Source organism: Topomyia yanbarensis, chromosome 2 (assembly GCF_030247195.1).
Source record: "Topomyia yanbarensis strain Yona2022 chromosome 2, ASM3024719v1, whole genome shotgun sequence".
Lineage (NCBI taxonomy): Eukaryota > Metazoa > Arthropoda > Insecta > Diptera > Culicidae > Topomyia > Topomyia yanbarensis.
The window spans coordinates 92374157-92401326 of NC_080671.1; the positions used below are offsets into that span (position 1 = coordinate 92374157).

At 36.9% G+C, this 27170-nt stretch overlaps 1 protein-coding gene across 1 annotated transcript in view; it reads right to left on the reverse strand.

Annotated features, from left to right (window-relative positions):
* The window catches only part of LOC131678829 (homeobox protein aristaless), a 342197-nt gene extending 317814 nt beyond the window's left edge, over positions 1–24383 (reverse strand). Inside the window, exon 1 of the mRNA XM_058959198.1 lies at positions 23060–24383. The gene's annotated coding sequence lies outside the window, so the exon portion shown is untranslated. The remainder of the gene's footprint in view (positions 1–23059) is intronic.
* Between the last annotated feature and the right edge of the window lie 2787 nt (positions 24384–27170).

Consider the following 27170-nt stretch of genomic DNA (forward strand, 5'->3'; position numbering starts at 1 on the left):
AGAAGTTCAATACTAAAAATGAAGCGGATAAAAAAGAAGTCAATTTTTTGCCCACTACACCAGATGCTCCCTTAAGCTGTGTTTTAGTGTGCGACATTGCCTGTCTCGTCTGCAATTGTAGTGTGTGATTCTGACGGGTAGCCCTTGCGAGAACCTAGCTTTACCGCTCCAGTAGGACAACTGTCCAAAAAATATTCCTCTTAAAATTTTAATAGTGGGCTCAGGGTTTTTGTTGGAGTTCATTGCCAGAGCAATATCATCAATTTCAACATAACACAATAAAACTTTGAAGATATTTTAAAAGTAGGCATTCTCGAAAAATTTACGAATCAATCTACAATCACCCAATCAAAATAAATACAAACATCACACACACTCATCAGTTGTTAGAAGAAGAGCTCCCGGAACTTATCATACGAAGACTAAAAAATAGTAATGACTAGCTTCACATCCAGTATTGCATTGACACGGACTTAATCAGTTGAATAACTTGAATTAATTCATTACTTATATTTGAAATTGCATTACAATATATTTTCACGTTTGTGTTTTAGTTTGGCCGCACTGCTGATACTGTGTGCTGGATTGTTTTGATTGCGAAAGAAAACGTGGCGACAATGTGTACCGCAGTATTTCTGAATCATTTATTATAACTCTAGGGCTATCCTAGCGTTTAACGAGTTCTTTTGTAACGAATTAATCGTAAATGGATTCTCCTTCTAAAATAAATACGTATCAGTGCAATGTTTAATATATTGGTGGCGGACGAACGAGATATGAGGCGGTAATCCTAAACAGTTGGATTTAGCCGATTGTTTAGAATATATATATGTGCATAACTAAAGGAGAATGTAATTTTGACTTGTTTTTGCACACATTGTTGCTCTACTGCCATAATAGGCGCATTACCTTAGTAACGAAACTATTTTTGACGAGAGAATAATTTAATTCAACAGTTAATAAATTTTCGCCAATCACCATTAACTTTAATTTGTATTGCTTGAATTTTGCGGTGTATCGCAACCACGAAGCTGACAGAAGCTGCTGAATTAATTGCTCCTGGAATCCGGTTTAAAACTTAATATGGTATAGCAAGAGTTAGTACGCCCAGGAGCTAATCGCAAATAGAAAATTTCCAGGGCGGGGTTCCACCATACGACAACTGGTTTATGAGACCAGCGTCATAATTACTATACCCGCCTAAACAAACCTTTTTACACTCAATCTAAAAAAAAGCGATCGAGCATACAGTTGGATCGTGACGGACAAATATTAGATAACATCTGGCAATACAACCGGCATCTGCAGTCCCTGTAAACACTGCACGTAGCCCGATACATCTAAAAGGTCTAACGTCTTCAAAGGATTTTTTTCCCTCACCCTGTCTCTAATCATCTAAACTCCACGCGCCTTCCATTGCCCCCGTCTCGGCCGCGACCTGGCTGCCGGTTTCACACTAATCCCATAACTCGTATCATTAGCGCAAATGATAAACTGGGCTGGCATTGACCGGCCTGTCGGCTTCGCTATTAATCCCAATAAATTTTGCTATTGAGTCGAGATTTAGCGCATTTCACAGACGGACTCGGGCGCGGCCAATAAAATCGATATTTTTACGATTATTTTGCGTTAAATGCACTATAAATTGAATCCTTACCGGAGTTTCGAAGTGGAACCGGAGGAGAAAACGAAATCCATTCAGTAATGTTTAAAACCCCTCGTGCGCCGTAACTGCTCCGACCAGATGATGAACCCGCCAGAGAGAGAGACTGATGGAACTCGCGCGCACCAGAACAAAACGAAATTGATTGGATTTGAGCAATAAGCGAAATTGCCTCAACAGAACTAAGCCGATTATTTACGCTTGAATGGAGGTTTGTTTTCATCGGCACTTATCTCCGGTATCGGCCCGGTCTGGGCCCGGTTCTGTACCAGGCCTACCCTACCAGCGATTGTAGAGCTGTAACCTCTCAAACGGAACGGCAGTAGCTCCAAAACTTTACGCCCCGTCAGTAAGTTACTGTTCGCCTCCACCACCTGAGGCTTCCACGTGAGTAACAAATTCATCTATTGCTGGGTCGCTCAGAACGGCCATGACGATTCAAAGTTCGTTAACTATGCATTAATTCTTGTTAACGAGAATGGGTACTAAAAGTTGTAATGACCTGAATGCTAAGCAATAACATTTTTCCTAATGAGCTAATGAACATAGCTAATTAATAACGAAAACCATGCTGAGCGCGGAAAATGTGAATGATATTCGTTAGTTTTCGCACCCTCGTACAACAGAGTATCATTAGTTTCAACATATTTTGACGTTTTATTATAAAGGTTTCATCGTGAGCTGGCGCCATTCTAATTTCTTGGCTGACACGTAATTTAAACAAAATTTAAATCCCTTCTCTCACCCCTTCGATAAACTGCCACACGCACAACACAAATTGTATCATTTCAGCGGGTTAGCGGCGGACTAGAAGGCTCTGTCTGGATTGGCAAAGGATTCATCCAATCACCATCACGTTTCCGGACCCTCGTTCGCCACTCAGAAGGAGTGACGTGGAAATAAATTTAATTTCTGTCAGGCTCACCGCAAAAAGGGAAATCTTTCAAACTTTCCGTGACAGCTTTCATCTACGTATCCAAATGGGACACATCCATCAGAATAGTTAGTTTGAATATGTTATCGGTGCAAATTTATTAGAATATGATTTATTTTGCCTACCACTTTTTGCCTCGTAACTACGCTACCGGGTTTCAATCTAGTGGCGACACCGCACCCGAACAGCTCCCTGTAAGCTATGGAGGCGCCACACTCAAACACCTACTCACGCAATCACTCACGTCACCCGGCCCGGTCCGGTGAGGAGCCTTGCAAAATCACGACGATCCCCGTCATCCACCGACCAGCACGTCCGCCGATGGAGCTTGGTGTTAACTCGCCAATAACCGAGAGTTTGGGGGGGGGGACCTGGCAACGCATTCCACAGATTCAAAAGTACAAAATACACTGCTGATAAGCGAAGCGACTCCATCCATGCATGGTCAGATTCAATGCAATGCACCGAAATGGGGGAGAAGTAAACGCGAATCGGGTCGGTCAGTCGCAGAAGCAGTAGCGCGCCGGTTCATGTCCTACGCTGTGTCTACTGATCGGGGAAGTGGTTCCATGAATCCTCCCGAGGTTTTTTTTCTTCTGTCTTATTTTGGTTCTCTTTCTTGTCCCTGCTTCTGCTGGAACTGTCAAACGAATACCGAATGCTTTTATGCTAAACGTACCTATATGGTAGCCCCCGTTTCCAGGGCATTCCGGTGGCGGACGAGGGAGGTAGCGAAACAAGAAGGCTACTAATATGGTCTGGCAGATAACGCAAATTAATTTAAATGCGTTTTAAGAGGACATTATAAGCATTGATAAGCTGGCTGGAGTAGCGCACTTTTTAAGGCTCAACTGCCGGCGACGGGCAGGTAATGGATCAGCGGAACTCACGAACAGTTCGGTTGCGAAAGAAGAAATGACATTCGGGGTGTTGAATAAATTTCAGAAAAATTCCTGCGACTTGTTGGACTAGGATTAATTGAAGATTGACTGGGATCAAGTTCATTTAGTTACGGCACATCTAAGGGTATCCTTTTTGAGGAAGTTCATGATATCATAAATCAAGAAAAAAACAATCCCGATTTAATTTTGCAACAAAGTGCCACTTTGGTTGCAATTATTTCTCTTATTATTCAACTTTATTAAATTACAGGAAACAATGACAATTAATTTAATTGAATCGTGAGCTCTGACAAATTAAAAAGTACAACGTCGCAAAATATTGGCTCTCCGTGTTTCGTGCCTTCTGCGGCTCAATTCGTGCCAATGGGGCTTGAGTGGCGAGCAATCATCTACTACAACAGTCTGCAACCCCAATTTGCCCTGCTGTTGTTGGTGTTGGGCATACGTTGTGTTGCGGCCGTTATTTACAACTTCAAGTGTTTCGTGTCGATGAAAAGTCTCTGTCCGATCGAGAGATTACACGGAAAAGTAACGTTAAGGATTTGAGCTCACTTTCAAACCTATTCCTATTGTCACAGTATTCAGTTTCCATTAAAACCCGCCTATAAGCCCGCATGGTTAAAACCATTTGTGACATTGTCCTAACAATAAACCTTTGTTATGGGTTATAGTTACCATTAGAGGTGATGCTTTTTTACTATTCCTACAATATGAGCTTAGATTTTATTCCATGAATATATATATATATAACAACTGTTCTACAATATCCCCAATAGTAACGACGAATTGAATGGTTAAATTATAGAGGAACAATCTTCTGTACTGTTGTTACCATATCGTCGCTGTTGTGCTATCTTATGACAAACGCCATTTTGGGGTGAACTGAGTTAGATATGCCATGTTACTAAGTTTTAAAATCTCCATAAAGTCGCGTTTTCAGAATTTTGAAATTCTGATGGGTTACTGAGATATAGCGAAACACGATTATGACAAGCGCCAATTTCTCGAATGATCGAGTTGTGCTATCTTATGACAAAGAAAAAAGAGACAACATTCTTAGTTTGTTGGCTTGCTATAAGCCGAAAAGCTTATAGCAAGCCAACAGATGTCTCTGCTGACATAGGTAATTCCTATGCAGATCAACCATAAGCATTAGCTAGGTTCTTGTCTCGGGAGCAAAACTTTTCCTACCATAGTTTTTTTCTGGGAATGGTTGGCTTATATATTCATGATTATTGAACAAATTTCCTTTTGAGATTTCCACTTGTTTTGGAAAGTATACCGTAATGTAGTGATGGATTATGCAAGAAGAACATTTGTTTCGTCTAGTCACTTGTCAACAATAACATTGTTTGATATACATTGTCTCTAAATTGTCAATGAAACCAATTTTTGTTCATTGTTTTTCCTGAATAAAGGAGGAAAATTGGAAAAACTTTGTGTTCTAATACCATCATTTTGTAACCTGATATTGCAGCTATCGCATGGAAAAGTATGATATTGGACATAGTGTTCTATAACGCATAATTTTACGAATCAGTTATAATTCATTTTTATGTGAAATCTTCTGTACACATTTGTGACACGTCATACATATTTTATCATCAATACACACTTATGACACGTATGTGAGCGACTTTGGTTTACATTTTAAGCAAAAACTGTAAATATAGTCAACCGATCTTCGCACAAATCGAGAGTTTACTTCAGAAAAGATAGAAGCATCGAATGCCTTCTCCGAAAAGCTTCTAACATTTATAAATTTTAAGATATTCAATCTCAAACTTTAAAAATCGTTTTTTCTCGAAAAGTGCTAAATGGCGCTTGTCATAAGATAGCACAACAGCGACGATATGTGATATTGTAGGGTAATTGTGGGAAAAACCGACACTGTGGGTAAAACGGAAACCCCACAACTTTTCCTAGAAATCAAATTTTTATTCATTTCATAATGATACATTATTATTAGTACGTTTATTTAGAGAATTTGAAGAAAAATTGGATTTACGTTAGTGCGCCCAATGTCATAAAAATAAACAAAACATACGACAGCAGCGTTCATACTCGTCTGGATGTTAAATTTCGTTGGTAGATTTTAAGGTTTTAACCGAACAAAAGCTTTTCAAATCACCACATTTTTCAGTACCTATTATTATCGGCCTTTCCTATGATCAACTAGGTGCATTGAAGACGAGTTTGAGAAATTCAATATTTTTAATTGCTTTTATAAAAAAATGTGCGCTGTTGGGGTAAAACCGACACCCTATGGTTAGGGTAAAACCGACACGATGTTAAGATGGTTGTGTATACTTGCGATTCATTTCAAAATACTGGGGATCTTTGTGACACCTCAATTAGCCTATTACAACACTATAGTATTAGCAGAAATACACAGAAATACTTTTATTGTGTTTATTTCCTGTAAGTCTCTTTAAAAATTAAAAATTGGAATTTTTGCTTATCTGATTCTATCGAAGCTTTTGCTATTTCTGCAAAAAGCTCATCAAACCAAATTTCTAGTGTTCTCTTGGTTTGTCATAGACGAACTTTATCACAATGAGACAATGATCTTATGTATACCCCAATAGATCGTTGATGATCAGAGTCCGAAAAATCAAATCTGAAAAAGATAGTTTTACTAAGAAGTGTGTGTGTCACTTATAAGTGAATGATTCTAATTAGCAGAACGTAGAACGCTTGCAAATTTTCTCTTACGAAATAAAATGACACTGGAGGTTGCAATGATGTGCACAAGGATTATTTGGAAATACTCATATCAATAAATAATCCTATAGCATAAAATACTCTTACTTATAGTACTACGCTTTCGAACTTTCTTCCCCTCACTACATGATGAAGCAATAAAAAGCACATATTTGCATCATACATACTCACACTTTATTAATCACGCATATATCTCATATTTAATAAAGATAAATAAAGATAAAGTCACTTTGTTTCCATGTTTTACAACCAATAATTTTTAATGAAATTGATTTTTTGAAGCGCTGAACAAATTAAATCTTGTTAAGAATTTTCTGAAGAAGAATTCTGCATTAAAATTTTAATTTTATTGGTTTTGTGGCAACTTAGAAAAAGTGTTAGCTTAAGTGGTCGGTTTTAACCATAATTCCCCTACATGTTGATACTCATACTCATGTTAATGGTTCGAATGTTAAGCAAACAATATCTAACTTGGTTTCACTAATGAACAAAACAGTAAATAGACATTATGTGGAATTGTTGCAATATATTGTAATATACTAGGAACACTTTTCTGGTAAATATTTAGAACAAGTGCTAAGTATTAATATTGCTATCATTTACATAAGGTTTGCTGAAATATTGCAAATTGAGCGAATTACGTATTTCATGGGATTGTACTATTACCTGATATTGTATTGAGAGTACTAATGCAAATAATAGCAATAGAAATGATATACTTTATGTTCTAAATATTTACAAGTGTTCCTAGTACATTACAATATAATAAAACAATTCCACATAATGGCTATTTACTGTATTATTCGTTAGTGAAACCAAGTTAGATATTGTTTGCTTGACATTCGAACCATTAACATGAGTATCAACATGTGCAATATCACATATGGTTACGGTACAGGATATTGTTCCTCTATTATTTTACCATTCAATTCGTCATTTCTATTGGGGATATTGTAGGACTATGGTTATATTCATTGAATAAAATCTAAGTTCATATTGTAGGAACAATACAAAAGCATCACCTCTAATGGTTATTATATCCCATAACACAGGTTGAAAAAAATGCTCAGAATGCTAAGCACATAATTTGATGAATTAATTGGCCAAAATATTTTTACAATTAACTATTGAATTATTACAATGCGATATGGTATGTTTTTATTCTCCTATGATCATGGATATTCATTATGTCACTCATAATTATCAGTGCTAGCTAAATTCCGATTTGCCCTGCTCACGATGGGATGAGCTCACCATAATATGAAGAAATTTGTTTTCCTTGCTCGATAACTCAATTGGATAAAGCGGCAGTACCACTGATGTCAACATCCAACTCATCACTTTCCAGATTATAAGTAATCAAATCTCAGATATTAAATATCGATAGAATTGAAACTATATTCGAGTTTACAAATGTGATTTACTATGAAGCAAATACCAATATTGGAAGGTCTTTTGCTTTTCCCTATCCTTTTGATAGCGTCGATAAAGTAGTATCTGCACACTTCTTCTAAATAGATCATTTTAACCGAATTATGTTTTCACAATAAGTGTAATTTTTGCATTAAAGAACCTATGGTTAGTATGGTCAGTATAATAATAGAAAACATACTAACTGTTTCCAATAGTGATCCTACCGAAGGTTTTTATTTGTACAGTATTTCGCTATTAAACTATATTTGAACTATACCAGAAATGGTAGACACTCGAAAATAAGCAATTATTTGTGGTAATGTGCATGTAATTCCCGTCCCGTCTTCTTCGGAAAGGAAGTGAAGCCTTTACTCCCAGTCCTTGTGTTGATAGGGGCTACCCGATCAGAAACACATAACAGAAATATTTCTAAACTATATCTCGCATTGCTACTTGTTATAAATTTCTGTTATTTTAACTACTAACGAGACCTAATTTATAACACAGTATGTTACAAAAGTTGTGTTCTGTTATAATCTTGTTATTTCATTCTGATCGGGTAGTTACCCGAGTAACTTCTCATGGGTTCAAACGCCATACAAACCCATAAAAATACCACGAATATGGTCCGCGCCAAATTTTACAACCATCAAAACACCATAAATGGTCTCAAAAACCCATAAATATACCAGAATCTGGATTTTAAATGGGGTTTTGGAGACCATGGTGATGGTGTTTTCATGGGTTGGACCCATTCCAAATAGTATCAAAACACCATGCAGTGGGGGTGAATTTGAACCATGAGCATGGAGGTGTTGTGGGTTTTTCGTTTGCTCGGGTAGTTAGTCCCAGTCCATGGATCCAGATGGTGAAGTCGCCGCTCCGTTGTCGATGGTAGGCACTCAGTGCAGATAGAGGCAGACGCGAAATATATGCAAAATGATTGAACAAAATTGTATCAATATAACAAAAGTTCTTAAGAGGATTTTATTTGGTGCTGCTTTCAAATAGAATTTGTAAAATTTGAAAAATATCACTCATATAATTTTGAAATATTGTTTCCTGTAGTCAAAATGGAGTTTTTCTTTGCCCTAGTGACTTCGCAAACAGAAATTTTTGAAGAATTTTTTTTAAATTTAAAACAAACAAAAGATGTCATGAAACAAATAATACGCCCCAAAAATTTCTAGGAAGTTTTTTATTGGTTTATTTATAATGGATTGTATCAGTGTATAAACAGCTTATGCGACGCTTCATATCGTGGCTGGTGCTAGTAAACAGAAATAGCCCAACTAACCATTCTGGCAACACGGCTAGTCTGTATTTTTTGGCAAAAAATCTGTTCATCTGTATTTCCTTTTTGAAAAATCTGTATCGATATCTGTATTGAGTGAATAAATTTAAATTTGATTCATGCGATATTATCTAATTGATCTTTGCTGAATTAATCTCCGAATAGTAAACATTTATTTAAGAACACAACTATTCTTCTGAAAGAAATTAAGAGCACCCTCGTGTAATATTTTTTTAATGAAAATGATGCCAATTTTAGTTTGAAAGAATTATTTGTTTGATGAAATAAAATTTTCACAACATACCGTTGAAAAAATCCATTTCCTTTCCTCCTCCTTAGCTTAGTTACGTATTTTTAAACATTACTTCAACCCTAGAACGGTTTTGTGGGGTACATTTGTACCCCAGGGCTATTTACAATCCCTGTTATTCCGTTACGATTTATTTTGGCTGCAAGCAATCTTTATCATAAATCAATTTGATTATTAAATTTCCATTTAGGCAGGTGGAACCTATTTGTTTCACTTGACCAACTTAACAGTGCCTGCTTAAAGTTTATCTGGGGTACAAATGTACCCCACAAAACCGTTTACGGTAGTGTTTTATCATGTGTACATAATTCGGAAAATTTAGTATATCTTTTTTTAAAAGGAAAATATCGAGACATAGTAAACGAGAAACTTGTGTAAAATTGTATAAGCTTCAACATTGCTGAACTATAGTATCTGTTATTTGATATAATAAAGTTACTATATCAAAGTAACTAGAAAATGCGCTCGGATCGCTATCGTAATTTTTGCTTTTGCTGATAAATGAGGCAAAACGCATTCGTGAATATGACTTGTATATAAAATGCAACATGCACCACTCGATTCGTCGTCTTCTGTAGCCCCGGCTCTGAAACATATACGTACAATGCACCGGCTCTATCAGTCCTTTTAACGCCTACCTGTGTTATCTCCGTTACTGCATATTGCTGTATTGTTACTGTTTGTATTGGCGTTTGGTGTTCAAAAAAGCTTCGGGATAAATGCACTTTTTGGCCAGTTTTTGAATAATTTACTACTTGTTCGAAAGGAAATTGTACATTTTTGGCGAAAATACTCTGACATAAACGTATTTTTTCGAGCCATTTTGTCCTCAAACATCTGCAAGAAGTTCAATTGCTATGATGTAACGGCATTTTCAGAATAACATTAAAATTACACCTCAAAAGACCTTATATTCGACATGCCAAATTAATCATCAGCGACAAACATGAGTGCCGATTTTGTTTTCTTTTTGCCTTTCTCCTATAGAAAGGTTATGAAATCACTCTGAACATCGCCAACTTATTTTTTTTTATCTACATAGGTTTTCTGTATTTTAACAGGATCTTAGTTAGGGGGACACGGTGAGGGGCACCCCCCCCCCCATCACTCACCACCCTTCCCCAAACCGCCCTTCCCTCATCAAGTACCCCTCTACGCGAATAAAATTTTCTAATTCCTCTAGAATAAATCTTCCTAGTGGGTCTGAAAAACCAATAAAAAATTTGGTTTGAAATGATTTTGAGTTGAGAAGTTAATTTAAAATTTCTTAACAAGTTTAAATTTTTTGGCAGGGTCCAATCCCCCGAACCCTCCTCCTAGATCCCCCCGCTGGTTTCAAGTGTTTCAGCGTCGACACATCGTCGCTGTTGTGCTATCTTATGACAAACGCCATTTTGGGGTAAACTGAGTTAGATATGCCACATTACATTAAAATCTCTACAAAGTGGCGTTTTCAGAATTTAGAAATTATACTTGGTTACTTAGATATAGCGAGGAACATGATGAGAAATTGTGAGTTTTTTGCTTCAAATCACTGTATCTAGGGATTTGCTCATGTTATATTGAAGTTTTAGATGTTTTTATGTGTGAAAATGGCTGAGAAACACAATGGCATAAACATTTTCAAAGGAAAATTACACGAGTTTTGAGAAAAACACAGTTTTAGTTTTAAACAGAAAATAAAGCTTATTTGGCAATACTGTAATCAAAAATAAATTTTTTTCTAGATTCTCTGACTCATTTCCTTCAAAATGCATTTCACCGATTGTTTATAGACCATATGAACGCAAAGATATAAATAAAAGTAAAAAATGGTTAATTTTTTTCTATGGAAAACTTTCCATGCACGATTATGACACGTCATACAAATTTTGTCATCAATACACGCCTATGACACGTGTGAATGCGACTTTTGTTTATATTCATAGTAAAAACTCGCAACATAGTCAACCGATCTTTGTAATATTTGAGAGATTAATGCAGAATAGATAGAAGCATCAATTGTCTTCTTTGGATTGTTTATACCATTTATAAGTTTCCAAATATTCAATCTCAAACTTTAAAAATGGTTTTTCTCGAAATGTGCTAAATGGCGCTTGTCATAAGATAGCACAACAGCGACGACATAGCAACTCAAGTTCGTAGCTGTCGATTCATTGTATGTATATGTAAATCGCACTGAATATCTAATAGACATTTTCACTATTATATTAAACATAACTAACCATGGAATCGTAATTTGGATAAATGAGAAATACTGTGAATTTTGTTCTAAATTTAACAAACATTGACTTGATTTGGCTACCTGTTCATTTTATCGCCTCCCCCCACCCCGATCGCTTCATTTACCGCACAATTCCCCTACTTGAAGAATGCGGGTCGAAAGACCTATTCCCTCCTACTTGATTAAAAAACTCAAAACTCACGGAACTACAATTAAACAAGCTACGCTATACACTCATGTGGGGTAAACTCCTACGTTCAAGCATCGTAATCAGACAGCACACCTAACGCGGAAGATGCAGAGGAGAATACTCGAGTACTTTTTCAAATGGACGTAAGTAACATTGAGAGCCTCTCTTTGTTTACTTTCTCTTTCGTTTATTACGACGTCATTACAACACTTTGTACTAATTTTCTAGTACATATCGAAAGCCGACGGTTTTTACTACAATATTATGCAAAGAGTAGAGTAGTAAATGTTGAAATGGCCGAGTAATGAACAGAAGAGAAAGACCTCAAAGAGAATCTCTCATTGTTACTTACGTCCATTTGAAAAAGTACTCGAGAATACATCTCAACCGATTGCCAGCTCATCTACGGCAAAGCCACCAAAAGCAGCGTTTTCAATACCAATGCCTGAACCACAAACGGTGGCCAAATTTGTATCAGCTGTTCAGACCATAATGATAATTACAAAAGAATCACCCCCAAATCAATTACAAGCATTAACGCCAAGGAAGGTTAGAGAAATGATGATGGTTTGGAAGTAAAACAACAAGAGAGAATTAAATGACACCCTGGCGCAGTACGCGAGCAAACAAATGTTTCGCCCCCGCGAAAGAAGGTCTCCGCTCGCAATAAAAAAGCTGCGCGCACGAGATCCAATGGATAATCGATAATATTTGTTTGTATTTTTCTTTTTACAAATTGTAAACATACAGTTTCACAGCTTCGTTAAGCTAACGCTATGAGCCATGCTAAACAAAAGAAACAAAAAATATCATTTTATGTTGTTACTATTCATGTACATTAAGGGACCATTCATAAATTACGTAACGCAAAAATTTCCAAAATTGACTCCCCCTCCCCCGTGTAAAAAATTGTCACATTTTTTTCTATTCCCCCCTCCCCTATTACGTAACAAATCCTTCGAAAAAAAAATTTCGTTCAGCAAAAACGTATCCTTGTTACGTATCGATCTAGCTTACTCACCCTCCCCCGTATATCACAACATGTCACAACTTCTCGTAATCCCCCCCCCCCCTAAACGCGTTACGTAATTTATGAACGGTCCCTAAACTGGTTCGATTTTTTTTCTACAGACTCTTTACACACAGACTAACGACGTGTCAAAAAGTGCATTCAAGCGAGCATGAGGGTTTTGCGAGGAGAAGTATAGTGCGAAGCCCATGCAAAGCATATGGGATCTTCCGTGATGCCAGTTTATATTCCTGGTTGCTAGTTTTATTGTTTGTATCTCTGCAAAGAGTCTGTACTTTTGACTATCCACTCCATCAGACGCTATTGACTCCTTTCGCGGTCCTTAGTTTTTCTACAAATTTTGATAGCGAATCACCTTCACTTTAACCAATTATTTAGAACGCTGTATATTAGAGTGGGACATGGTTATATGAAAAAAAATAAAATTTCGCTCCGAGTAACTTTTTGGGTCCCATTTAGCTCCCAGAACAACTCTGCAAATTTTTAGTTCGATCGGTGAAACTATATTTTTGCGCCCACGGTTTAAAGTTTACATGGGATTTCGTATGGAGAAAACGTCTTTTACAAATTAATTCTTCCAATAGTCACCCGTTACCTCCTAAAAACAATAGATGTCTGATTTTTATAGGAAATTTGTCAAGGAAACAAAGTCTAGAAGACCACAAAACGATCTGATGCTTGTGGAAAAAGTTATTAAGCAAAAACCGATTGATGAATATTTTATCAATCGTTAGAGCATCAATTGGTTTCAGCTTAATAACTTTTTTCTAAAGCGTCAGATCGTTTCATAGGTTTCGAGACTTTGTTTCTGTGTTAAATTTCCTACAAAAGCCATATAACGGTTTATTTTTAGGAAGCAATGGGCGACCCCTGGAGGAATTATTTTGTGAAAGTTAATTTTCCCATATAAAATCCCATGTAAACTTTAAACAGTGGGCGCAAAAATATAGTTTCAGGGATCAAGCTAAGAATTTGCACAGATGTTCTAGGACCCAAATGGTACCCAAAAAGTTGCTCGGAGCTGGAATCTATTTTTTGTCCCACCCTACTGTATATTTCTAAAGGTAGGGAAGAAAGGGTAATGGCGGAACGGCAGAAACCATGAAACATTCGCAATAAAATCATAATGCATAAACAGAATCATCTTATTTTCTCATATTTTACGATTTTTTATTCTTGTGTGTTGCTATATTTGGTAGACTTCTTAAAACTCTGTCTTCTTTACTGGTTATTTGTTTGTTCTGTAATAGTCAGAGATAATTTACAATAAAAAATATTATTCCATTTTCACGAGTACACTTTTGTTTAGCGTTTTGGCGTAAATTTCAATACTTTATTTAAGACTTTTTTGGTGATATCCAACGGAGAAAGCAAATCGAAATGGCGAGTTAAACGAGATTATGTGAAAAAATGGGTGTACCTCAATTGGCTTAAATACGTTAGGCATAAGGACGTTTGGCATACGTACGTTAGGCATAATAGACGTTAGGCATAAATACGTCAGACATAATGGACGTTAGGCATAAATTATCATCTTGAAGTATCACTTCAAGGAAATAACTTTTTGGCAGTGATGGTCTCGAATGGTAAGAGCGTAAATGATTGAACTTTGTAGATGTTCTAGAATTACTCTGGAAGGTAATCAAACTCGATCAACATTTTATACTGCCATAAATACTTGAAGAAATCTTTACTAAAATAAAAGAAGCAGACCGGATCCCTGGGATATAGAAACTCAGCTTGCGTTAATTTCTCTACGTACAACCCACGGCTTACATATACAAGGCTAGCTCGTTAGAGTGTAAACATTTGACGAGCGGGCGTCATAGAAATCGTCGGCAAAAACAATTAGATGAAATTGATACATTCTTTGCTGCTAACGGATGATCGGCACCTGGTAGATCACAAGGAAGCTATCCTAATGTCCAAAACCTTTGCTGGGAACAGAAAATTACTGTTAGATATGTTTTCTATGCCAAATTCACACTTTTCGCAAATAGTCGCATAGATGCACTGATTATCTACTGTGTATAGAGTAATTATGACGTAATTTACATCACGAATCCCTTACACATTATATTTTTCCATCGTAAGAGCTTAAATATTGTTAATTATCAACTTTCGAGACATCCGTTTGTTTATCTCAACGATTTCTCTGACGTCACCAAAAACTGTCAGTTCGCGGAGTAGCAAGCCTCGTTTCTGTGAACCGTGCGTACAACCGATACATTTCACCTGACTAAAATAGCCTTAAAACTCTTGTTTAACATCGGTCTCAGTTGTATTAAGGTATGAAAAACGCACATCAACTTAGATTAGTGTACATGAATGGTGCAATTGTTGAAGAAGAAAATATGTGCTCTTGAAGAACAGCTCATGAAAGAAAGAATGATGCATTTTATTATTCGTTCAACGAATATATGAATATTTCTGCTTCAATATTGATTATCTTCCATATTATTAAATTCAATCATTACATTCTTGAGGTCATCAAAAATAGAACTACGGAAACTGTTTCATACGAAAGAGAGTTTATTCGTGTACTGTGACGAGTTAACGAAACGAAAAAAATCATCGTCACAGACGTAAAATCTGTAACCCAGTGTTTTTCAACCGGAGGTGAATTTGCCTCCAGGGGTACGGCAGATGGTGAATTATTTCCATCGAATTGTTGACTCCATAATGTAGAGACAATAATTCGATGGAAATATTAGGATAACAAGTCAAAATTCACCCGGCATAATTCACCATCTGCCGTACCCCTGGGGTGAATTTATCCCCGGTTGAAAATCACTACTGTAGCCTAATAGTGTGCATAACACTGCAGGTTGCCATAGGCTCCAAAACTTAATGATTGTTTATTATTTGGCTTTTTTAAATATTTGGATTCAACTGCATTGGTAATACATATAATAGGCTTGAAATGTACTTGTACCGAAACTATTCACTTAAATGTATTGATACTTTTTTTTCATTTCGTCCACGGAAAAAATAGAAAAAAACTCTACACTTGCAAGGGATAAATACCTCACATGGTATTTTTTATAACCCGAAAAACAAGCGTAGAATTAAAATCTCTATAATAACGAAAGCATTACGATTGCTTTTATATTTTTTGGTGGATTATGCCAATCGTCCATTATGCCTAACGTTTATTATGCCCAGTACATACCTAACGTATGTATGCCTAACGTAGGGGACGGTGGGGAGTTGTGTACCATGGGGAGTTGTGAACACCCTCAATTTCTGCTAAGCTATAAATGATAAAAATATGGTAACTACTTTTAAACGTTTCTACTGCCATGACGGCACTTTCTCATGAGCAAATGTTTTATTAACTCGTGTTCTTAGTGTTTAGGAAACTAGCGAATAAATATACCAAACAAAAAGTTTTTTACTCAATTGACGACGCTGGTAATTGAGTGGTAAGCGTGACCGCCACTCATTCCTATTTGCCTGAGTGCAATTCCAACCGAAGTCGTTGAGATTTTTCTGAGGTGAAAAAATCTGTGGTCACGTCTTCCTTCGGAAGGGAAGTAAAGCTGTTGGTCCCCGGTCTATGAATTTGGTGGATCGATATCTAGTCCAGATAGTAAAATCACCTCTCTGGCGTCGGTAAAGAAGAAGTGATCCAACTTCTATACCCTTACTAACAAAAATATCCTCCTCCTGTGACACTTGTGGAGTGCGCAGTAGTATATACGGCCTAAAGCAAAAGTAAGTATCGGACTAACCATTCCTTCCCTTTCCTTCCGCGATCTACGTTCGGGCCTGGCCGGCGCCGGTATTAATCAATACTTTAGGATTACCAGGAGTTGCACATTGAAAGATGTTTCGCTATTCCCAAGCATAATTATCTACTTATTCTACAGCTAGTCCAGATCGATAACGGAGTAGCAGCCAGGGGTGGTCGCACAAGCTCAAGCTCAAACAAAAAGTTTTTTACTCAATTGTATTTGTGGTATGTGGAGTCCCGTTATGTAGCTGATTTCAAAGTAAATGCAAAATATTCCTTGTGCAATTGGCTTCCATTGATAAAAAATTTTGGATGAACTTTTATTGTGTCAATGAAGATACGAATTTTTCGAAGATATGTAAAATGGGGAGTTGTGAACCATAAATTACAGTGGATTATAGTTATTTTTTTAAAAGAACAGTATTATAATTTGAAACACAGAGATGAGTCATACATATTATGATATAAAAAGGTTAAATTTTATGCGAAGAACAGAATTCTACCACACTTTTAATCTTCCCGTGGCGCAACCGCGAATTTAGGTGGCTTGGGGCGAAGCAGATACGTTACCTACGCATTGCGAATCAGATCACTTTTCCATCTCATCTTTAGTTTAGAAATATCTTAAAATTTATCTTCTATAACCCTAATAAAAATAAACCACAAAAATATTTCATTTTTTCTACATTTTGCAATGGTTCACAACTCCCCACCAAACTAAAAAATGCCGATTCCACGCACTTCACACATTCTGCCATATCTCAAAGATGATAATGATTATTTTAAATTGCTTCAGCCTGTGTATGTATTAAGGTGTCCTTCGCAAATACCTGGTCAACTTTCGAAAATCGACCAATGTTTATAGTAGTTATGCCCCGAAAACAAAACTATGTTCACAACTCCCCACCGTCCCCTAACGGATTTATGCCAAACGTCGCGCACCCTGAAACAATCAACCTAAAGGCAGGATTCGAACTTGCAACCCTTGGGACTCAATGCACTAACCCTTATGCTATCACCGGGCTGTGATGATATCCCAGGAAGAACACATGATTATCGCATTGGCAGTGATTGTACGCTGCCTCTGTGAGATAACAAGCAAACGCAACTGACACCAAAAACATTTGATCTGTCTAGGGCTAGGTTTGTCAGGTATTTTCGACTATTGAAACTCCAACTGACTTGGATGCGGCTATGGACAGAAAAAACTTACTCATAGTAACAACATACAAGAGACTTGTTTGCTTCGAGTTGGGCATGCTTCTGGAAGAACCCTTTAGTGGAATGCCAAAATTGCTAGACTCAAAAATCTATACCGATACTCGTCTGACGAAGAGGAAGTACTCAATTGCTTTTTGACAAGTACTTTCCAAGCTACATGGAGCTATCATCATCTACCCCTTAGTTCTTTTCAGGTAGTTCTAATTCTTGGGCATTTGCTCGTAGAGTTATCACAACCAAATCTATCAAATGGGTGCTTGAAAGTTTAGCTCTGTATAAACCTACATAAAGCACAAGATTCGCACTTGGGTTGCTTCCAAACCTACCAACAAGTTTGTAAACTTACGTCCTACAAATGCTTTTCTGCCGGTGTCTGAAAATGTCAAATAATTTGTTGCATTTTAACAAGTACAATTACCGTATTCTCGTCAAAGCATTGACTGGACATTGTAAACTATTCAGTGTGCTGAGTATTATTCGTGTGATCTTTGTGAATCCGATTATGGAATTTTATATCTCTTAAGCTTGAACTGTCCTGTAGTAAGGGAATTGCGTATCCGACTTTTTGGTTTCCCACACACTGATGAACCAATGTACAGGGAGTTAAAACTTAAGGATATATTATCGTTCATAACCCAGTGTGGTCAAAAGCTATAGGCTTTATCCGTAGGGGTCATTATTCCTTCGAAAGTGAAGAATCCAAACTGTTGACTGCCTGGTTCATGATAAAAGGAACACATGCCAAGATTTTAACTGAAAACCATATGGCCTTTGTTCTATGAACCACAAACATTAATATTGACAAAAAAATTGTAGGCGCTCGTCTGCAATTTTCCTGGATCCCTACATGCAGTGGCGTAGCCAGGGGGGGGGGGGGGGGTTTGGGGGTTGAAACCCCCCCAAACCAAAATTAATTGGATTGAAAAAAATTGATACTGACGAATTTAATTTAATATTCCACAAAATATTTTTGGAAAAATATTCTCTGATCACTACATTGAGAACTGTGTTTAAAGCGTCATGAGAATTTTTGAAAAATTGTGGGAAGGGGATCTTGTAACTTATCTCTTAGCCAAAATCCCATAGTTGTCAAATTACTTCAATGTAAAATAAAATAACTGTCTGAATTATTATGAGCTCATTTTTGGAAAAATGCTTCAAAATATGGGTTAGAGACAATTTTTCGAATGGGAATCTAAATTTGAATAGGTTGATTGCATATAAAACATAAGCTTGTTTACCGAAAACTTACATACATTTCAACATTTGCTGAAAATGTATTTTTTTAGATTGTGTAGAGTTTAGACAACAATTCAATACGGTTAACAACAAGAACAACATTTCAGAAACTAGTTGAAAGCTGGTGTAATTTTGTCTCTAGCAGGTCAGAATCGGTTTTATGAGCATTGGATTTTTGTTGTATTATCAACTATATGAATAGCTTCTTAGCAGGATACAATGAATGGCGTACTAAAATTTTGTGTGCTACGTACTGCAAGTTGTGACACGGTGTATTTATTAGAACAATTTTATGCAAAAAAATTCAGCATCTCTGAAACTTCGGAATATGAAAGAATGGGCTTTCCCCTTTCATTTGAAACTAAGATCAAAATAATCCGTCGGGGGGTCCAGAGCAACTTTTTTTTAAGTTTTTTCGTAACAATATAGGTTTTACTACTGGAGATAATTCATATTTCTGTCTCTAGATGGTGCTTTATACATTCGAACAACACTAAAAGTGAGAATTTAATAGAAAATTTAATTGTCTACAAGTTTGTTGACCACTAAAAATTGATCTGAAATCATCCGGAAAAGTTGTTTAAGATTTTAACAAAGTTATATCTAAAATAGTTTCACACGAGGCCTAGTGGTTTGGAAATATGTTTTCTTGCACTTATTATATTACAAAAAATAATCGGGTTTAGTGGCATGAAAATATTAGACGGGATTCATTACGTTGACAATTCTAATTGAACTTCTGAAAATTAGGATGTTTGACAGAGTCAGAAAACTATTTGTGCTTTTGGTTTGTAATCTTTCCCGATAAGTTCGAAGGGACTACCATTAATCGGAAGGTATTGCTTGGTTACAAGGGTTTGCTTACATTTATGTTTTGTTACACGGGTGTTTTAGAAAAGACCAAACGTTGTATATTTTAGGTTATGATCGCTTAAGTCAGCTATTAAAATTCCGTTCAAGACGAAATGTTGGGACACACCGTTTCTAATTTAACGCAAACCACAGTAGTAACTGTCCAAATTAGTGGCTAGTGTGAAATGATTTATTCAAATTTTCTCCGCAAAGCATATTGTGGCAGTTGGATTTTACGGCCATTTCTTATCAATTATTACTAAATTAATCCTAAATTATGGATATGTATTACTTTTGAAAACAAAATATGATTTGAGTACAACAATAACCTTAGAAGTCCTCGAATATATCCAAAAAAAATATCTTGATCCAAAAACTCAAAGTTTTTTGTTCACTGTTTGTCACATTGAGTTAATTTTGAAAACGGATAATCAGCGTTTTTAACCAAGCGTTGCAATGAAATCCGCGAAATATTGCAATAGTGCGTTAAAAGTTTCATTGAGTTTGTTCAAATATAATGGTCGAAGTTCAGGACAAGTCAATTTTATACGAAGATGCTAACAGAGTAGGAGATTCATGTAAGAATAGTTATCAGTCATCCCTGAGAATAATCGAAAAAATGAAAAAGAAGGCATACATAATTGAAAAGGCTGTTTTTGCGGGAGAAATCACTTACCATCATGAAAAAGAATATTAATATCATACTAGTTTGGTCAACACTTATCTAAAATTTCTCATCCTAAAAATATGAATGGTGCCCTGTATCAGGGAATTATAATTTTCAGCTAAAAGATGACTTTCCAAGCTCTCAAATTCCGCTGAATTCACTATTGAACTAAACACAACTATTTGGCAAATAAAAAAAGTGCTTGTGAATTAACTAACCACTAGGTCTTCTGTGAAACTAACTTAGACTTAGAATTCGTTAAAATATTAAACTACTTTTCGGGATAACTTCAAATCGGTTTTTAGTTGGTAACAAAGTTGTAGACAATTAAATAATCTATCAAATTCTCACTTTTAGTGTTGCTCTAAAGCACCATCTAGGGGCAGAAATATGAACTATTTTTTTTATTTTGATTATAGAGGTTTTAACCTTAAGGTCATTCGCCTCTTCGGGTTAGAAAAATCTCTTATGAAAAATTTCTAACCCTATGTGCGGGGTCGGTACTCGAACCCAGGTGCGCTGCGTACAAGGCAATCGATTTACCAATACGCTACGCCCACCCCCAAATATGAACTAGTATCATTGTAAAATCTATGTTTTCACGAAAAAATACTTCAAAAAAAAGTTGCTCTAGACCCCCCGATGGATTATTTTGATTTTGGTTTCAAATGAAAGGGGAAAGCCCATTCTTTCATATCCTGATGTTTCAGAGATGCAGTTTTTTTGCATAAAGTTGTTAAAAAAAGACACCGTGGTGAGGTTGACTAATGAAGAAAAGTAAAATTAATGCTCGATAAATTTTTAACGGTCACGATCACATTCATTCGAAACTGCCAAATTTCGATGTTAAGTAACATTGAAGAATTTCAAAACGTAAAACTGTTCATCTGCTGATAAAATAATTTTGACGGTTAATCCTCCTAGAAGTAATTATAGAGAAGAATTACTCTTCAAGCAAATTTAGGTCGAGACTTAATGTCTTCAGCAAAGTTTTCGAAAGTGCTATTTCAAACAACTTTGTCAAAGACATAAATATCCCACATATTCAGTGTATCGAAATATAGTAGTAGAAAACCTTTACAACAAGCTATTCTGAAATTACTGTATTTGATAAATCTCTTCTGCGGTAATTAAATAATAAATTCACATTGCGTTCAAGGTGCCTTTGAAGCTTACAAAAAATAAGGGAACTGGATTTAAAACAAATAATTCCCAGATATTAAAAGGACTCAAAAACACAAAGAGTGATTCTTTTTCAGGAGCTAGCATCAATTCGGCGCTAGCTTACTCCGCCCACCAAGTTAGTGTCGTTTTCTGATGAGATGAAGTCGAAACGCAAGTTTCAGTTCCATCCATCCATAATTTAGTTGTTCTCAACTCGCAATGATTGTTTCAAACAATTTTATCCGTAGCGCAGAAAAAAATAGTTTTCACCTAAATTTTTCTTCACTAAGGAGAAATATAGCATGCCCAGTCCATTTGAATCCCTATATGTTGAATTCATGTAGCCTTCATATTTTCAACAAAATTGTTTGAAATGACATTATCAAAAACTTTGCTGAAGGCACCATGTCTCTTAATATTTTTGAAAAATTAATTCACCATAATTACCTCTATGAGAATTAAACACTAAAATTTCTATATCAAAGCAGGTGCTGTTTAATGTTGATAACTTCCCGAAGTGGTCAAACCTTCAAAGTCAAGGATTATTATATTAGGTGATCTTGAACGTTGAAATTTTTTTAGATCATTTATCCCACTTTAAAAGATCGCAATTTTTGACTTCATTGACATATTATACAAAAAAATAATCTATAGAGGTTTGAAAACTGTTCCATGTTGATCCTTCTTGTTTGTAGACTGGAATGACGTCTGTTAGACTACTTATGTTTTTGAGTTTTCAATAATTTATCAAACTCATATTAAATTTTAAGATTTTTTCAAAAAATTTGCGATTTTCATCAAAACCCCCTCCAAACCAAATTTCTGGCTACGCCACTGCCTACATGTATTGGCTGTGAATATGTAGACTAGACTAGGGTAGACTAGAAAAACCATATGACCTTCGTTCAACAGAACTTAATCCTTTGACTTCAGCATATGGACAAACATCGAGGCAACTGTTTGTCAACATCCTGATTCATATTTGCAATTTCTTCGAGCTTGGTGCTCACAAAATATTTGATAAATGTGTCTTATAGCTTTTAGTATAATCAAGGATTCTAAAAGCTCCAGACCCTGTCTGGAAGCTGTAATAACCGAATGGAAGACATATCAATTTTCGTTTGTCGTCCAAGCGTGAAGGACAACACATACGAACGCGTTGAAACGAATTGATTATCCTTATTCAACTATCAAACTGCTAATGATAACTTAAAACGCACGCCTAAATTAAAATATATGTACTACAAATTAACATCGGTTGATCGAAAAACCCATTTCAGAACATACAGCTGCCCCGTTTGCGAATCGACACTTCACTTCAGGGTTCTTGTTTTTCGTAAAAACATGGTGTTTTTGAAGGCAAAGCCCTCAATTTTTCCCATCCGCAAGTCCCTCAAAAATTCAAACAACACATTAACAACATGCAAGTAGGCTGATAGGTACACAACATAATGCAAATTTTTGAAAAGACCGACGGCCTCACTGCTCAAACTCACCTTGAAAAGCTAGTCCCAGTAGCGACTACTGGTGCTTCGCAAAGCACAAATGGCGGCAAATCCTGAATAACGATTTGGCAGAACACATGAATCGCACTAATTGCCACTATAATCCTCGGTCCTTCGATCGTGGCTTGGCTTGATGGACAGTCTCACAAACACACACACACGCACACTCGTTCGAGTACCAGATTCCAACGATTGCACCCTGTTTAATAGTGACTAGTGACACTGACTTTGACCGTTCCGCGGTCTTAATTCCAAGGCCAGCCGGCCGAGTTGATGGTCCCGGTAGTTTTAGTAGGAGTACCTGATGAGGGTTATCAATGTCTCGAGTATGGCGAGTGGAGCTCTTCACTTTCCTTATTTGCGCGCAATTAGTCACTATGAAGGCACGGTGTTATTTTACTCTTGTTTCGCACCAAACAATTGACGATAATTGGTTCAGTGCTGTGAGCCGCGGGAGTTTCAGATCTTCAGCGCTTCACGAACAGTCGCTAATTAGTGTCCGTAATGGAGCTGAACCGTTTCAAAGGTTTTCCGAGAATGCCGATCGAAACTGCTGCTGTACTTGTTGTTCTTCCATGGTCCCACCAGCAGCTAATAGAATTATCAATTCGTTTCCTGGGGGCCAGATCCTACAACACTAACGGTCGGTACAAAAACAGTTTTCTTCGAAGGGTGTCACTTTTACGCTTCCAAACAATATTAAAACTACTCCAAGGCCTGCTTATTCCAGACGAGTATTTTCTGAGTTGTCATCAACAGCCAATTAATTTCACTAAAGGCTGCAATTATTCATGGACACTCGGCACTTTTTGTACTACTTGCTTTAAACACTGCGCTATCGGTGGTTGTCTCGATACGCCCGTCACTAAGCCATACAATCGCTATTAGAAGGCACCTTCGGCAAAGGCATACCGTGTCTAATTCAGAATGAATTCAGTGTTATTTTCTAGACATCAACAAAACGATGGCGCGACCAAACATAACAACAGGACTCCGAATTCGCGGCACCAAACAGCATATCAAATTACACAGGAGAAGCACAGTATTTGCATTTCCATTGTCCTCACGGCACCCGGTTACACAAAACAGCACATGCGCGTAACAAAGCAGGCGAGTACGGTAAGGATTCTCACGCAACTTGCAAACGTGTCCGTTCCCTCCACAACCAAACTCGAACCTATAGATCACACACCTCGCGGTAGAATATCGTTTTTTATCGTTTCCAGGAGCTTTCGCGCGTGACGAACAGTACGAACAAAACGACAGCAGCAAAAAATCGCACCTTCAACCGAGCGCGAACGGAACCTCACTTCACGGTGACTACGCCAAACGAACGTTGAACAAGAACTGAGTGGCCGCTATCGCGACGTGTAAAGAACCGCCAGGTAGAACAGGCAGGTAAGCAGGCAGGAAGGTAGGCTGGCCGGGAACCTCGCTGTATGCAATCGTAAATTAAACCAACACCAAACGGCGGACGCGCGTTCCACACTGCATCAGCCAGCGTGGTGATGGTGATGGTGGTGATCCAACGGTTGCTGACTGGCGGACTGACTCGATTTGTCTCTTTCGTGCCAATGTCGAACCCAGCGGAGACCGGTCCCGCGGATGGTTACCCAACAATCTTCTAGCCGCGCGCAACACAAACACTAACCTGCTGCTGGATCGAAAACCGGTCCGCCGGCAGTTACGGATACAGTGTACAGCAGAAATCGACTTTGAGCGAAAAGTAATAGCCATCAACGGGTCACGCAAGCTCCGCCTTCTTTCCGTACGTGACCGTACAGAGAGCCAATCACGGAACGATAACTCAAACCTATAATCATAAATTTCAACGGGTGCCACCTCTCCCTTTTATGCGCGGCTGCTGGTGGATGCAACATTTCACCTGTCCCCGGGATTGAATTTATTTTTTTTGTACAAGCAAAGCGTAGGTAGCTGTACGTTAATCAGGGGGAAGCTTGGAACTAAGTGGCGTTCATTTATGGTAATATGAGAGCAATAACACCAACTGGTACTGGTACTTGTAGTACAGAGGGAATGAGATCTTGTTGAAGGTAATTAGAAATAATTGACGTGGGACAGTGTGTACACACTGTGGAATCAGGAGCAAATTAAATAAAATGGATTTTACTTGCCGGATTCGCTTGACGATTGCCAAGCATGGAAGTTGCAATAGCTGTCGATTTGTTTTAGAAGCGCATCACTCCCGTCTCGAATATCCGGTTCATGTATTTGCATTGAGATTTGTACACTCGAAATGTTCACAGAAAAATGTTGGGAATATCGCGGAGCGAATGCCGGTGGTAAATGCATAAATGAATTTTTTTGCGCATAAAGTTTAACAAAACTGCACCGCTTACTGTGTTAATGTCGAATTTAATTCAGTAAATGCCGCGCGCTACGTCAGAAAATGCTTCGAACATGATCCATAGCATTCTTGTACGATTTTCAATAGTGGTTCTAGGGAATTACACGGGATCTAGAGGCAGCTTAGGTTCGGGGCTTTAAACCAAGGACACAAACCCGACGGGTTTCGGACCGGGCTCGGGTGTTGCATTGCACTTTCGAAATTCGCAAGTTCTGGGCAGGTTCGAGTTTCACTAATTTAAAATTCTTGTGATCGAGTCCTCGAACTTTAAAATTCTCGAATTCGGGGCTTCCAAACTAAAAAATTCTCTGATTCGGATCGGGCTCAGGTTTGGAACAAATCATACATAACATGACGGCCACTATTTCAATCAATCAAACCCACTGTAACTCAAGATCCAAATTGATGCACAAACATTGCCGACATGATGTTTTTTCTGTTCTTAAATCATTTGAAAGCGGCATCAAGGCTAGATCATTTAAAAATGAAACACGATAGCGATGTTTCCAGTGGAAACAGTTCCGCCCTGTCAAGTTTTTGCTTACACATAAAGAAATGCATTCATTCTGAAAACCAGCTTTTTAACCGAGACCGGAAGGCCTTGGCCTCATATACCATTCGACGCGGTTCGTCGAGATCGGCAAATGTTTGTATATGTGTATGCGTATGTATTTTGTAATGTCACTCATTTTTCAGTGAGATGGCTGAAGCGATTTTCACAAACTTAGGTATGTACATATAACGCTCCCGTTAGCTGCTAGTGAATTTTTAGTTGATGGAACATCCGGTTCCGGAGTTACAGGTAGAACAGTGCGGTCACACAGCAAACTCTCATGTAAACTGGAATCACATTGATGTCCAAAGTAGGGTTCATCGCGGTGCGGATGTGGGCGGTAAATGGATTGTACGCACCGCAACCGCAAAAAAAATAATAAAACCGAACCGCTTACCGCAACCGCACTTTATTCACCGCACCGCACCGCGCGGTAATGCGGTAATATTTTTGTATTTTTAAAAATAGTGTTGAAAAATTGTTCATTTGTATAACCATACATAATAAAATGTTATTCTTATTCACACGAAATTTAACTTTAAGAAGATTAAAAAAATCAACTTTTGCAGAATGTAAGGTTAAAAAAATCAACTTTTGCATTTTCTATTAATTTTTTGCCTTTCTCATATAGAAAGGTTATGCAATCGGTCGGAATTTCGACTTTTTAACCGAGGCCCGCATGGCTGAATCTCTTATTTGTTTATTTGTTTATTTGTTTATTTGTTTATTTGTTTATTTGTTTATTTGTTTATTTGTTTATTTGTTTATTTGTTTATTTGTTTATTTGTTTATTTGTTTATTTGTTCATTTGTTTATTTGTTTATTTGTTTATTTGTTTATTTGTTTATTTGTTTATTTGTTTATTTGTTTATTTGTTTATTTGTTTATTTGTTTATTTGTTTATTTGTTTATTTGTTTATTTGTTTATTTGTTTATTTGTTTATTTGTTTATTTGTTTATTTGTTTATTTGTTTATTTGTTTATTTGTTTATTTGTTTATTTGTTTATTTGTTTATTTGTTTATTTATTTATTTGTTTATTTATTTATTTGTTTATTTGTTTATTTGTTTATTTGTTTATTTGTTTATTTGTTTATTTGTTTATTTGTGTTTATTTGTTTATTTGTTTATTTGTTTATTTGTTCATTTGTTTATTTGCTTGGTATAATTTCATCTAACATA